This window comes from Prosopis cineraria, unplaced genomic scaffold, assembly GCF_029017545.1.
Source record: "Prosopis cineraria cultivar Desert tree isolate PC_DT_omini unplaced genomic scaffold, ASM2901754v1 PC3, whole genome shotgun sequence".
NCBI lineage: Eukaryota > Viridiplantae > Streptophyta > Magnoliopsida > Fabales > Fabaceae > Prosopis > Prosopis cineraria.
The window spans coordinates 3,666,980-3,682,266 of NW_026555334.1; the positions used below are offsets into that span (position 1 = coordinate 3,666,980).

At 28.8% G+C, this 15,287-nt stretch overlaps 1 pseudogene; it reads left to right on the forward strand.

Annotated features, from left to right (window-relative positions):
- Positions 1–11,006: 11,006 nt before the first annotated feature.
- Positions 11,007–14,423, forward strand: LOC129307153 (cytochrome P450 93B16-like; annotated as a pseudogene).
- The last annotated feature ends 864 nt before the right edge of the window (positions 14,424–15,287 follow it).

Consider the following 15,287-nt stretch of genomic DNA (forward strand, 5'->3'; position numbering starts at 1 on the left):
TATAATATCCTTGTCAAATTATCAAATTTGAATTTCAAATAGATAAAAAAAATTTAATATATATAAAATGATAAATCATTTCAAACCTCACTCCAAACATAAATACTTTAATTTATGCACATATAAAAATAATAAATCAACTCAAACTTAGCTCTGAATTCAACTCTGAAGCACAGAATTGCAAGAGCCTCTCGAAATATAGAATTACAGCAAATTTAAAAATGAACACGTGGTATTTTCTCGTAGCATTTAACCTTATTTTTATATATGATTAGATATTTCAAATCTATATGTGATGGATGAATAGAATGTGAATTATTAGGCAGGGCTCACAAATTTTTATTAAAATTATCAACTGGACATGTATCAAACAAAAAATGGAAAATAAAAAATTGAAGAACATTAAAAAATCAAATAAGTGAAACAAAAAGCATAAAATTTAAAACCAATCTGATATATAATCTATTAAATAGAGAAATTTCGTATGCCTTTTTACTTCTATATAATATAATATACAATTGAATTATAATTGTTTAATCTCACACCTTTTTAAAAAATGTTGTTGTTACTCTTGAGCGATCATTTAAACTAATAATATATTTTTTAATTGTTAAAGTTGGTGTCATTTACAAGGTAGAATAATTATGATTTTTCATTTTACATGATTAATTAAATAAAATAAATTAGAAAAATAAACAATGATGAAGGAACCTGCTATGTATAAATAATTATTAAGGTACGACTATAAACAACATTGAATTATCTAACCTTCATATATCGACATAGCAAGTCTAACTTAATATACTTCATATAAATAAAGTATAGTGCTACATATATGTTTCATTAAATAAAGTTTTAAAAAATAAAGTTTAAGATAGGAAAAGTTTTTGAGTAGATGGGGTATTATATAAGTGCATTAAATAAGGTTTTCAAATAAATAGAAAAAGTTTAAGATAAGATATTATCTTAAACATGCTAAATAGAGTTTTCAAATAAAAATTTAGAAAGTTTAATAATATACCTACTAAGTAATTATAATTTGTTTTCTCTTGCCTCCTTATCTACAATATCTAAAATATTGAAAAAATGTAACTCAAAACGATAAATGGAACTTGTCTTAGGATGCAACTTCACAATAGTTGAGTATATAGAGCTCATCTTGTATGAATGGTTCATTGTTTGATATGATCCAAAGTATTGAGAGACCCCAAATTTTAAAAATTTATATATTTTAAACAACTACAACCTCTCTCTAAAATGCCTCATAAAAAAATTTCAAATGACCATAGAGATCCAATCTCAAATAGATTTATTAAGTATTAAATATTGGATATAATTGATGAGTTACAAATGTTAAAAAGGAAATACAAAAGTCATAACTCCAACATTCTAGAAGACTAATTCAACACCGATTGAAGTCTTTGGATATATTTTTGCCTGGCAATCTCCACACGTGATGAATCACCCGAACAACAATACGCCAATCCTTTTTCATCGTATTGATGGTATGGATTGCGTAAATCTCAGATGCAGAGGCCATGGATGTTATGAATAATAATCGAGAGAAGAATAAACCTAATGGGATTACAAGAATGATTCAAATTCAGAATTTCAAAATGGAATATTAGCCTAGCCTAGTAATTTATAATAAATAAGGCTAAATTGGGAGGAAAAATAAGGGGTGATTTTTTAAACAGATATTAAGTATTAATTTTTGTGATTAAATATTTAAATTGATTCCAAATTAATTCGAATTTAAAAATTAATTATCATTGATCATATATATTTTGTAAATCATAAATAAAATTAATACTTTAAACCATGCAATGTTAAATATGTATATCAACCCATCAAAATTAATATTTTTAAACATAAATTATTGATGATATGCATTTTTGTAAATAAAAAATATGTACTTTACTATTTTTAAACCCATAATTATTTATTAAATATTTAGATAGATAGATATTAATTTGACTTCAAATAAAAAGATATTTATGCTTTATTTTATGATACAAATTTTTTTGACATTATGAGAATAGATCTAAATATTTAAACACAGATTTTTTTTCTAAATATTTAAATAAATAGATATTAATTTAAATTTATATATATATATATATATATTCGATCATATGAATCTTAATTTTCAGCAAATCTTTAGGATTGAAGAAAATTTTCAAAAAATCATGATGATATATGAAAATTTTTAAACAAAGGTTATTTTTTTAAAATTTTTAAATAGATAGATACTCATTTGAATTCAAATATGATCAAATTTAAATTTTAAATAGGTAAAAAATAAATTTGTATATACATATAAAAATTAATAATTCATCCTATATTTAACTCCAAACCTGAATAATATATTTTATATACATTAAAAATAATAAATCATCTCGAATCAAACTCCAAACCTAACTTTGGAGCACATAATCACAAGAAAGGTGCCCTGAAACACAAAATTACAGCAAATCCAAAAATGAACACATGTCATTCTCTCGTAATCTTTAACCCCACTTTTATATGTATAATGATTAAGTGAAACTTTAATTTTCTCATTTATTAATACTTTTTTTAAACCACCTTATTATTTATCACATCAATAAAAACTTTGCATACCTTTCAAGATAAAAGATACTGCGAGTTCAGTCGATATTAGAGTGACACAAGAGATTGATTTGAATTAGGCTAGAGTTGGGAAATGGGATATAGCTAGACTTATAAAGGCCAGTCTATTAAGATTTGAGTTCAAAAGTCTTGTTTTTTTTTAAAAAAAAATTAATATGATGCTTTTGAAAGCCCGCCAAGAATTATCAAGGTTTAAAGTGTGACTATTCTAAAACTCACATTTTTTTTGACAAAATATAATTTAATTTCAAAATATTCAATAAAATTTTAAGTCCAAAGTTCATAGTTTAAGTACTAATGAAAATAAAAGATCACGCAAATGTTCTAAAAGGTCATTAAGTGTCTAATAATTATCATCATCATCATTTGTAAACAAAATATTTTAGTTTGCATCTCAAGCTAATGAAAGCTCAAGTGTTGGAGTTGCTAATTTGACACCATCAATATTTTCATCTTCTTCACCAATTTTAAATAGCGAACATATTGTATGATTTTCATGTTTTCATTGAAAAATAAAAATATTTAAGATAGGTGATAAAATATAAGTAAATTACTGTGAAGAAAACCATGCATCAATTATCACCATGATCTTCGTTAAAAAAAAAAAATTATCACCATGATCTAAAAGAAGGTAAGGCCAATATTTCGTGATAATATGTGACTGAACACTGAAAGTCGACTCACTAGCCATTGTAATAATCAAAACACTCAAGATTTCACATGCCATCTTGCAATATTGGGAAATTGTTGCTTTTTAGTACTTTAATGATTCAATACTTTAGTGGTTAGCGTTTGATTATTTGAAGTTAAGATTCAGTAAGGAATTTTTTTTAGATGACAAATAAGAGTAAAAAATTTAAGGAAAAACAAAAAAAACTTTTATGCTAGCCCAAGTTTGAGCCTTATTTTGCAAGCTTTTACGCCTGAGTCTAAAAGTCCTTTACCCAATTTTGCACTAAATTTTCAAGGCTAACCTAACAAAAAATATAGGAAAAATGGCTTGGCCCAAATTTCCAACTTTAAATTAAAGCTGTGCAGAAGTCTTTTAGTCCTATTAGACCTAGTCTAACCTGAGAAGGTCTAATCCTATTAAAAACTATTTCTTTAGAATTAAAAAGACTAAAAAGATCAAATTTTTTTCAGGCTGGATTGGATAGGAGACTGGACATTTGGACCACTCGGTCCAGTTTAGTCCTATTAAATTTATTTAATATGATTATAATTAATTCACTAATTATTGATAATAATAAGTTAAGACTATTAATAATTTAAAAGTCTGGTTCCTCGTATAGTTGCACGCTCAAACTAATAATTTAATAATATGGACTATTTGGATTGTAACTGAAATAATTTTTTCTTGTTGAAAATTATTGTGGATTTATTATGATTATAAGTATTTTTATTATCTTAATTGAGTTTATTAGATTGAAATGGATTATTGCCTCTTAGAGGAAAAAGAAAAAAAAGCTAAGTGAATACTAGACTAACAAGATCAGTCTTCCAGTCCTATAGGCTAAATTTAGTCCTATTAATTTTTGGATTATCGTTAGACGAAATCGGACTATAGATTACCTAACCCAATCCTTTTCATAAGAAAGACCAAATTTCAGGTTAGGCAGAAGTCCAATCTCTCTAATCCTTTGTGTAGCCCTTTTCTAAATCAAGTTGACTATTATTCAGGATGGACTGTGTCAACCTGCTATATATAATACTTATTTTTATCCATCCATATATTCTTCAAATAGTTTTGAGTTTAATGAAAATGTATATGATGTGTATGGAAAGGCAAGACAAGTTCAATAGGACCAAGAATATACAAGGCATCACTAATATTCCTCCCACCGATAAATCTACCACCATCCATTATATGAATTCCGACATAGTATGATCTACAATCACATTATAAATTCAAGTAATTGCAAATTAATTGCAATCAATTCAAGTCAATGATCATTATAAATTAAAATTGCAAATTAAAATTCATGAGTTTAATAGAGGAAAAGTGTATTTATGATTTTGGTTTAGTGTAAAATAATAAAAAAGAAATGCAGTGTTCAACCAAGTGTCAAAGGTAGCTTCCTAAGTATGAATCCACCACTTTTATCCTTTATTTTTCGTTGCCTTACTGTAGATTCAATTACTCTCTTCAATTGTTGTGTGAATGTGTCCCAATAATCATCAAGACTAGGTGATTGGTGATAGATCCCTCGTGACCACTTAGGATTACAACACATAAATCTTTCTAATAGGTACACTAATATATAATTCAATCTTTGAAATTAGTCCTAGGTCGCCCAATCATGTTTAAGACTTTAAACCAATCAAGATTATAATATTAATTAGGACCTAAACAAAGGCTAATTGGCATGACACACAGCAAGAGATTGAAAGGTAAATATGTATTCATTCATCAAATCATCAGTCTTAAATATAAACACTTGAAGTGCACAACTAGTCTAAGAATTAAAATCATATCATCTTCTTCTCTAAAGAAAGTCTTGGCCAAGAACAAATTTCTAAATCCTAGAAGATACATTCATGGTACATGAATTAAGAATCAAAAGAAGAAGAAGAGAATAATCTAAAGCAATTGAAAGCATAAGAAAAGGTTTAGAAAAACTCAAGATGTGGCTTCATTTTTCTTGGAAAGCCTCAAAGTTTCTAGCCTCTCATGGTGATGCCTCCTATAATCCAAGCTTGAATCCTCTTTAAGATGACTTCCATAGCTTGATTACTTGATTGAGATGAAGGAATGTGGATGGGAAAATGGAAGAAAGTGAAGGAAAATGCAGAGAAGAAGTGAAAAACAAAAGCTAGAAGTTAGAGAAGTTGACAGGAAAATAAAAGATGAAACTAAACAAAAAGTTTAAAAGTGTAAAATGAATTGCAAGACCACTTATTTGTATATGTTATGGTGGTGTAAATGAGTAGAATAGGATTGGTTTTTGGTTATTAAAGCCATGAAAAATATCTAAAATGCTGAACAAATTCGATTGAGGGGTTTCAAGAATGAACATAGACAAAATTCAATCTAGGTTAGCAGTCTTGGAGTGAAAGTCTCTTGAAAGCTCATGTAACTCTTGTACATTGTTCAACACTTGATTAGAATGTACATAACACATCTAAATGTCATGCATGAAGAGGAACAAAAGTGACTTAGATGAAATTTATAACATCCTAAAAATTAACATCTTATTAATTAGATTAATCAAACGTAATTAAGTAAAAATAGTGTGATATATGATCAGAAAGGACTAATGAATGTTTGGTTATATTTAAGTAAAACATTATTTTCAATCAATTACAATTCATCAAATAACAAAATAACACAATCAATCACACACACCCACCATACATTAATAATAGTTATTTTATGTTTTGAACAACAATTCCCCTTCATAACACCACTTCCTCTACTGGTTAATACAATCTACACAATCATTTCAAGCATACCACATATTAGTTTTATATTACAACCAAATAAATAACTCCAAATTTTAGAATTAGAGAGTCTAGGTCTAGCCCCCAATTAGCATTAATTTAGGTTAGCAATCATTTTAACCCTTCCAAAAATTCTCTCCAATATACTCTTGTAGTTATAAGCTCTAAATAATCCCCAAATCACTTCCAACATCAATGTTTCATCATCATATAATCACAAAATTCTTTCAAAAATACCTCCAAAAATCATAAATTATCCTCAAGCATTAAATCATCATTCTAACACCTTAGAAACATTTATCTATACTTAAAGGAACAACTAGGCCCCAGAAAACATCCAAATAATTCAAATTAATCCTCCTTTCAACCTCAAAGGCTTAGGTTTCACCCAAAATTCTCAAATTCAAATTCTAACCTCAAATAAATGTTTCCTAGCATTTATTACACTTCCAACGAACTCAACAACCATAATAAAGTATCATAAGTTTGGATTAAACACCCTATAGGAAAACTCTAACTTAAAAATCTTCATCAAACTCAATAAAAGTTATATAGAAATGCAAAAAAGGAAGCTAGAAACTCACCCCATGCGGTTGCACAGCCTAAATCCTCTTCAAGACTCAAAGATTTCATGTCCTGGCATAGCAAAAATCGAAAGTATCTCATATTTTCTCCTCCTTCTCATGTACATTTTGTCGAATTTTGCAAAACATGGACACTTAAAATGCCTGGTTGCCTAATTTTACAACTAAAGAAAGAAATGTTAATGTTAAAATAAACATCTTGGCATAAGAGTACAAAGAGTGGTTCATCACGCTCAATTGCACTCATCACCTCATTTATTTTTTTGCAAATAGATTTTCAATTTTTCCCTCCTTTCCCCCCTCTTTTTGTAGTTTTCTATAGTTTTTTACAATCTTTTTTTGATATTTATAAGTCAACATAAGCTTCATGGGCAATAAGGTAGTTTATCACCTATTATGTTCAAAAAATAAGGTGTTCTTACGACTATCATACATGGCACTTTTGTCAAACTATCACAGTCTCCCAAGCAATGAGTGGCAAGCCATCATTGGTACTACATCACAAAGGAAATCATTAATATATTTACTGATAGTAAATGGAATTAGAACTTGTTTTGTTATGATCTGAGCACATTCATTCAACTATTAGAATTTGTAGGGCTTAGGATGATTGATGGTGTTCAAGTTCAATTTCTTGACAAGAATAGTGTTAGCCAAATTCAATTGACAACTATTGTCAAAGCTAACATTGCAAATCTTACCCTAAATGTAGCAATGAGTATGTAATATCTGCTCTCTTCATTCAGTTTTAGCATCAACCTATAGTTGTGCATTAAGTACAAGCAAAGTAACTAAGACCCCTCGAGTAATAGGCCATTTCTTCTCCATTAAGGGAGTCATTCGAATTTCCATTAGAATCATCATAGCTATCATTATTGTAATTAGAATGCTCACTATTATGACCTCCATTTTCAAGTACAATAACAATACGCTTACTAGGACAATGATAAGATTTGTGACCTCTTTCTTTACATTTAAAACATTCAATTGTTAATATAAAGGTTTATAATTAGAGACTTTTACCCTTGAATTCTTCCTTAGCCCTTGGCTTGGGATTTTCAATTGCCTTAAAATTCTTTCATTTAGATGTAGATTAAGAGTCTCTCCATATAGTAGAAGATTTAATTTTCTTTTCCTTCAAGTTTCTTTCTATTGTCATTGCTTTATGGACCAATTCTTTATTAACAAAGTATACAATTTCAATCTTTTGTCGAATTTCAGGCCATTATCCATCAAGGATCTGAGTGATGGACGCTTGATAATCTTCTTGCTCTCCGACTCTCATTTTAAGTTTATTAAGTTCATGTATATATTCAACCATAGACATGCTCCCTTGATTAAAAGTTTAGAATTTTCTATTCAAATCCATGTAGTAATAGCTGGGTACGTTCTTTTTTTCATGTACTTCTTAAGTTTTTCTCAAGATTTTAGAGGCTTCTTATGTTGAAGTCGACGCCTCACCAAGAAATTTTCCCACCATATTAGTGTATAATCAGAAAATTGAAGGGTAGCCATTTTTTCCTCAATTTTAACAAGCACATCATTAGTTATAAGTTATATCATTAAATTTTTATCACAAATTTCACTCTTTGCCCTCTATTAAATGTTGATGAGATAAAACACATTCTAAAGCATGTATATTTAATGTAGGCAAAATTAAAAACTTATTATATTTTTAGATAGAGCCAATGAGTTTTTTTTTATATTCTAATAAAACATGTTGGACATAATTTATAAATCTAACAAAATGAGTATATATCTACTTCATCCAATTCTCATCATAGGGCTCATTCTTGAAAGATTCTTTGATTCTTAATATAATAAGACATTTGACGGAGTATTAATTACATTTTCTCAATATCACATTTAGATCCATTAACTATGAGAGACAATATAATGTAAATTTTAAAATTTTTTATTAAAATAAGAATAAAATTAGAAATTTATTTTATGTTGTCAAGTAAAGTTAATAACAAAAAATACGTTATACTAATACCAAATCAATTATATTATACTAACAACTAAAAAAAAATTCCTGTAATAGAAATTGGTGGAATATATAAAAGGAAATATGGCAATAAAATCTCTCTGAATCATATAAATTATAATTTAATCCCTCAAAGTGCTATAATTTGACTGAAGTCCTAAAAATTTTTGTGTCAATAAATTTAAAATGAAATAACTATGTTACCCTTATTGAAAATTACAAGCCCGAAACATGACTTTTATTTAAGAAATAACAATTTTTTTTTCTGTGAATTGTAAGAGTTAAATAAGAAATCATAATTTATCCAGTATAATTTTTGTTATTAAAAATAAATTTTAAAAATAATAAACGTCAATCACAAGTTTCGTCTAAAGAATGACAACTTTTGTTCTATAAATTGTAAAGAATTGAACAAAAAAATTATAATTTATTAAATATAATTTTTATTTTTAAAAAATAAATTTTTAAAATAACAAATCTCAATCACAACTCAAAAAATATAATTTTTATTTGAAAAATTATAAAAATTAAATAAAAAATTATAATTTATTAATAAAAATAAAATAATATTTTTAAAAGTATCTAAAAAACTTTGTGAAATTATATTATTTTAAGAGATTGTCCAAAAAAAAATATCAGATTTTCATTTGTATAATTTAAAAAAGTTTATTGCCATTTTCCCTGTATATAAAGTGGTGGAAGCTGGGATGGCCATGGCCACCCTTTTAATAACGTGGTTCCACTACTGCGTAACACGCCATCCACAGTAAATAATAATAATAATAATAATAATAATAAAGAAGAAGCAAATCCACGCAAAGAAAGGGCGCGTAATGGGTACAATTGACTGATTTTGATTTGAAGGAAGGAGTGGGGCCCAGCCTACGTAATATATATAGAGCATTTCACTGTCCTATCTTATATTGTCCAGAGTCTGCACACATGTATTATCAATGTCGTACTATTAATGACGCAAATTATAGCGCCCAGCCAATTCATGGGGATCAGTTTCGCTGCGGTGCATCATAAATCTCATTGTTTGTCCGGATGACAATTTTATTTTTTATATTTTTAATATTCTTAGGAAATTATTATTTTAATGGATATATCATTTCAAATAAAGATAAAAATTCTCTCCTATTATTAAGTTGTGTCCTGGTCCATCCTGGCGCGTGCATAAGTGTGGCAAAGTGGTAAATTTTTTTAAAAATGAAGCCTAACGAAAAAAAAGTTATCATTGATGTCTTTAACATTCCACGAGGGAACTTGAGGGAAGCATCAGGAGACGACCTATGCCCACCATGCGATATTGACAATATTCTCATACTTCCTCTTCTTCATTTCATAAAACATTCTTAAATGGTTCGATATGTTTATTATTAAAAAAATAATTCAATATTCTAAAATATAAAATGTTTTTAAAAAATAATGATTTCATTATTGACGGTTATCCAAACGTACTATTTAAATGTATTTTCTCTGTCTCCTTTTTTAAATAAATGTTATTTTTAAAATTTGATAGAAAAATTAAGATTTCAAATTTTATTTTATTTAATTTCATTGATATCGTAATTTTACTAAAATTAAACTATTTTATAAAATGGGACGAAGAGTGAAAGTAGCTAAAATTTAGATTGAGTGAATGACATCAATTAGTATCTTAATTATAATTGTTGGATTTTATAAATATTTAAAAATTATCAACATATATTTATTTTTAAAAATTTGAAACAATCCTCACAATTATAGATCGTCCTGTCCAAAAAATTTAAAATATGATACTTGTTTAATGTTATATGAAAACAATCATTGAATTGGATTAAATCAAGTCATTATTAACATACTTTCTTTTCAAAAAATATAAAACATTTTTAACTGAATCTTACTATTTGATAAAATAATTACATACTTTTAAACTAACTGTATCTTTTTATATGTATCTTTATTAAATATCTTATAATAAATATAAAATTATTTATTAATAGGGACACTTTTGAAAAAAATAATAATTATATGTTAAAAAATTAAATTTTTTTTATATTTTTTAACATCTAATTTTTTAAAAAATATTTTATATTTTTAGATGAAGGAGTATATGCCAAATGAAACACCCATTATTGAATTCAAATGCGAGATTGGCTGACAAGGTAATTCATTTTATGAGAAATACGAGGTAAAACAAAATTGGAAGTACTAAGTATTTAAGATTGCCTTGAAATGCTAGATCCCTTTAAGCTAAAATACTATTGTTTAATGATGACTGACGAGCACCTCACTTGCTCCACACTGAGATCAGACGCGTGTTTGTGTATATATATAAACACATGTATAGCCTTGCTAATACAGAACTGAAAACTCATCAAGCCACCATCTGCCATTTCCCTTCTTCTCGAGTTGGGAAATCCCAAACAAACATGGTGTCACAACTTGTGTTGTTAGGTGGGATCCTCTTGGCCTCAGCTTGGCTTCTTCTTTTCATGAGAAGGATCAAGTCGAAGCCGACGCCGACGCTGAGCCTTCCGCCGAGCCCGCCGGCTTTGCCTTTGGTCGGCCACCTCCACCTCCTCAAGCCTCTGGTTCACCAAGCCTTGCACGAGCTTCAGATCAAATATGGTCCTCTCATGCACCTTCGGCTCGGCTCAACCAACATGGTCGTAGCCAGCACTCCTGAACTAGCCAAAGAGCTTCTCAAAACCAACGAGCTCGCTTACTGTGCTCGTCCAATGAGCATTGCCATCAATCTCGTGACCTACGATAATGCTGCTTTTGCCTTCGCTCCTTACAATACGTACTGGAGATTCATCAAGAAGTTGAGTAACACGGAGCTCTTGGGAGCCCGAACCATCCGGCAGTTTTGTCCGGGTCGGGCCAGCGAGATCCACCGGTTCATTAAGGATCTCATGGATAAATCCATGACCGGAGAGAGCGTGAACCTCACCCAAGAACTCATGAAGCTCTCCGGCAACGTCATCTCGCGGATGATTCTGAGCATCCAGAGCACCGGCACCGACAGACAGGCCGAGGAGGCTCGGAATCTGGCTCGGGAGGTGACGCAGATCTTCGGAGAGTTTAACGTCGCCGATTTTATTAAAATCTGCAAAACCTTAGATGTTCAAGGATTTAGAAAGAGAGCCGTGGACTTGCACAGGAGATTCGATGCTTTCTTGGAGAGGATCATCTCCGCTCGCGAGGAGTCTCGAAAGCAACAAAAAGCTTCTGTGAAGGCAGAGGACGGCCCTGATCAAGATGGAGAAGAGAAAGTGAGGGACTTTCTCGACATCTTGCTCGACGTCGCCGAAGATGAGAGTTCCGAGGTTTCTTTGACTAGGAACCATGTGAAGGCGTTAATTTTGGTGAGTAGCTCCACGGAGAAACTTATCATATAATTAACTCACATATATTAAGTAAATTATTAATTAAGCTAGTTTGTTTGTAAAAAAAAAAATCCCTCCTGTCTTAATTATACTCTGAATTTTTAAAGACTAAAGTATATACTTCTCATTTCAATCATTTATCATTTAATTTTTTTAAAATATCTTTTTAATCCTTTAATCAAAATATTGTTAGTTACAAATAATTTTTTTGTATTAATTATTATTATTTTAAAAAAATTAAACTCATTATGTCAACATTTAAAAATATTTTATTAATATTTAAAAATTTAATATAAAAATTTATTGAGATAAAAAAATAATATTAGGGTCAAACGATTAAAAAATATTTTATAAAATTAAGAGATTAAAATATAACGTTATGTAAAGTTAAAGGATTAAATATATACTTTAATTATTTTTAAAATTTCATATGATCTTAAATATATCCGGTCTTAATTATAGTGAAAATTTTTAAAAATTTATTTAATCTTAGACATAGGATAAAGATGCAGTAGTTACGCTTTTTTTAATATTGTCCCTTATTAATTACATGTATAATTCAATGACACTGCTTTCTTTTGATCATTGATTTTAGTAAATGTTAAAATTGAAAAGTCAACTATTTTTAAGGAGTTTAATAATATTAAATATTAAATACTCTTTTTAAGAATTATAAATTCGGTTACTTTATCTCATAATTATGGCCGAAGGATTAACATATCTTTTTTATTTGTTTATATTAAAAACTATCCCTAGCTATTCATTGTTCACACTAATGTGTACTTAGTAAGGATCATTTGGAAAAAAAAACTAATAAATACGAGAAATAAATGAAATAGAATTTTCATTTAAAACTAAAATAAACTCATGATTTAAATTCTTCAAAGTTTAGATCTATGAAATTCTTTGAAGCATCTTTTTAGTATTTTTCCTGTTTTTATTATTTTTATAAAATATAAAATCGACTCTTTCTTCTTTAAAAGAAAATTTTCACATAAATTTACAGATCTTTATTTCATAGAATTTAAATTAAATGAAATATTTAATTCCCTCTTACATTGAAGGGTAATATATTTTTTACATTCTCTTCCCCTTGTTTACCTAGAAGAACAAGTATATATTTTTAAAACGTTTCACTATATATGATCAAATATTTGGATTTTTTTTTGGATTTAAAGAATACTCTCTCCACTTAAAAATATAAAATTTTTAAGGGGTTAAATATTTAAAAACATAATGCATTTTTATTTTCTCAAGGTGCAATCATTATCCTTTTTTAAAAATACTCCTATTAAATAAATTACTTTATATTTATTTTATAGTAAAATATCTTATTAAATAGAAAAAAATATAAAAAGATAGGATTTGTTTGAAAATAAGTGATTACTTTATTAAAATAAAATTCAATTAAAAATACCTTAATTTTTTAACTGAAGGAGGAGTATATGATTAAAATTAATTAACTACATATATCTAACTTGTGTAATTGTCATGGTTGGAATATATAAAGGATTTCTTCACGGCAGGAACAGACACAACAGCGACAGCAGTGGAATGGACAGTTTCGGAGCTGATAAAAAACCCAAGAGTTCTGAAGAAAGCACAGGAAGAAGTAGACAGAGTGACTGAACAAAAGAGATTAATAAACGAATCAGATATCCCAAACCTTCCATACATTAACGCAATAGTAAAAGAAATCATGAGGCTTCATCCTCCAGTCGCAATGATCAACAGACAAGGAACACAAGACTGTGTTGTGAGTGGTTACTTGATTCCCAAGGGAACGTTCTTGTTCGTCAACGTTTGGGCCATGGGAAGAGATCCCAAGATCTGGCAATCTCCGTTAGAGTTCGCTCCTGAGAGGTTTTTGGAGGGAAAACAGAGTGGCTTGGATGTCAAAGGCCATCACTATGAGTTATTGCCTTTTGGCTCCGGCAGGAGGGGCTGCCCCGGTCAGCCTCTTGCCATGCGGGAGCTGCCCGTCGTCATCGGAGCTCTCATTCAGTGCTTCACGTGGAAGCCGCTCGATTCCGATGGCAAGATCATCGCCGATGGCAAGACTATTAATATGGATGAACGGCCAGGATTGACGGCTCCAAGAGCCAATGATCTTTATGTATTCCTGTCGCACGATTCAACCCTTTTGATGGTTTCCTTCAAGTCTAAGTCAGCGATCCTGCCGTACGTGTGGTCTTAGGGTGTGCTTCGCAGCTTCTTTTATCATTTCTTTCTGGTTTTTCTTTTTTCAATATTTAATAAGCCAATTTAATTTATTGACTGGAAGGTTTGTGCTAGGAGATATCTTTTGTTTTATTAATAATGTTCATGGAGTTTGTGTGTTGTAAAAGAGATGCTATTGTGTAGTCAGCGTTTTCTGTGTATGTAATTTTTTTTTTGTTTGGCCAACTGCAGTTTCCTTTGGTCTTGTTTTGCTTACCAGAAATAAATGAAATAAAATGAATTAAAAAAATAAAAATAAAAATAAATAATTAAAAGGGATATGTGAGCATATTCATAAAGAAAATGAATAAATTTATTCATTGAGTTAGGAATCATAATTTATGAAATTTTTTAATATAATAATCTTCACATTTTTATAGTATATATTACTAAGAGTTATTATGCTTGCTATGGGAGAAATGGTGATATAATTTATCATTCTATTTAATTTTAATAACCAAACGAAACCAAATATTTTTACTTAAAGCACCAAATCTTGCCTCTCTCCTCCCAATCTCCTTTTATAGAATACTTACAATTACGAAAGTAGGGGGGAAAAAAACGAGTGGGGGCATTATGGGATAACTTCAATAACCTTTCACATTGCTTTCGAAAATCAAACCAATGTAGGCCCGCCAAAGTAATGGGCTATAAATAAATTTAATTAGTTTGTCTTCGTATTGGTTTTGACTTGTATAGTAGGCACGTTAGGTTGCTGTTTTTTGTTTGTTTCTTTTGGACTGTTAGGTTTTTATTTGTCTCTAGGCTGTTCGTCCTTTAAAAAAAACATTGATGAATTATATGAGTGAGTGTAATTTGCTTTGAAAATAAATAAAATTGACTCTTTTTGACAAAAGCAACGAAAAGAAGTTAATATCAATTACTCTTCTAGTCCTGTTTAGAATAGAGAGTATATTTATTTTGATTCTATTTATAAAGTATATCAATTATTATTGTGTGTATCTTTACCCTTTTAACTCCATTAAATGTTGGGAAGGGTATTAAATTTTAAATTATTTTATTATTAAAGTATGTATATTTAATAGGGAT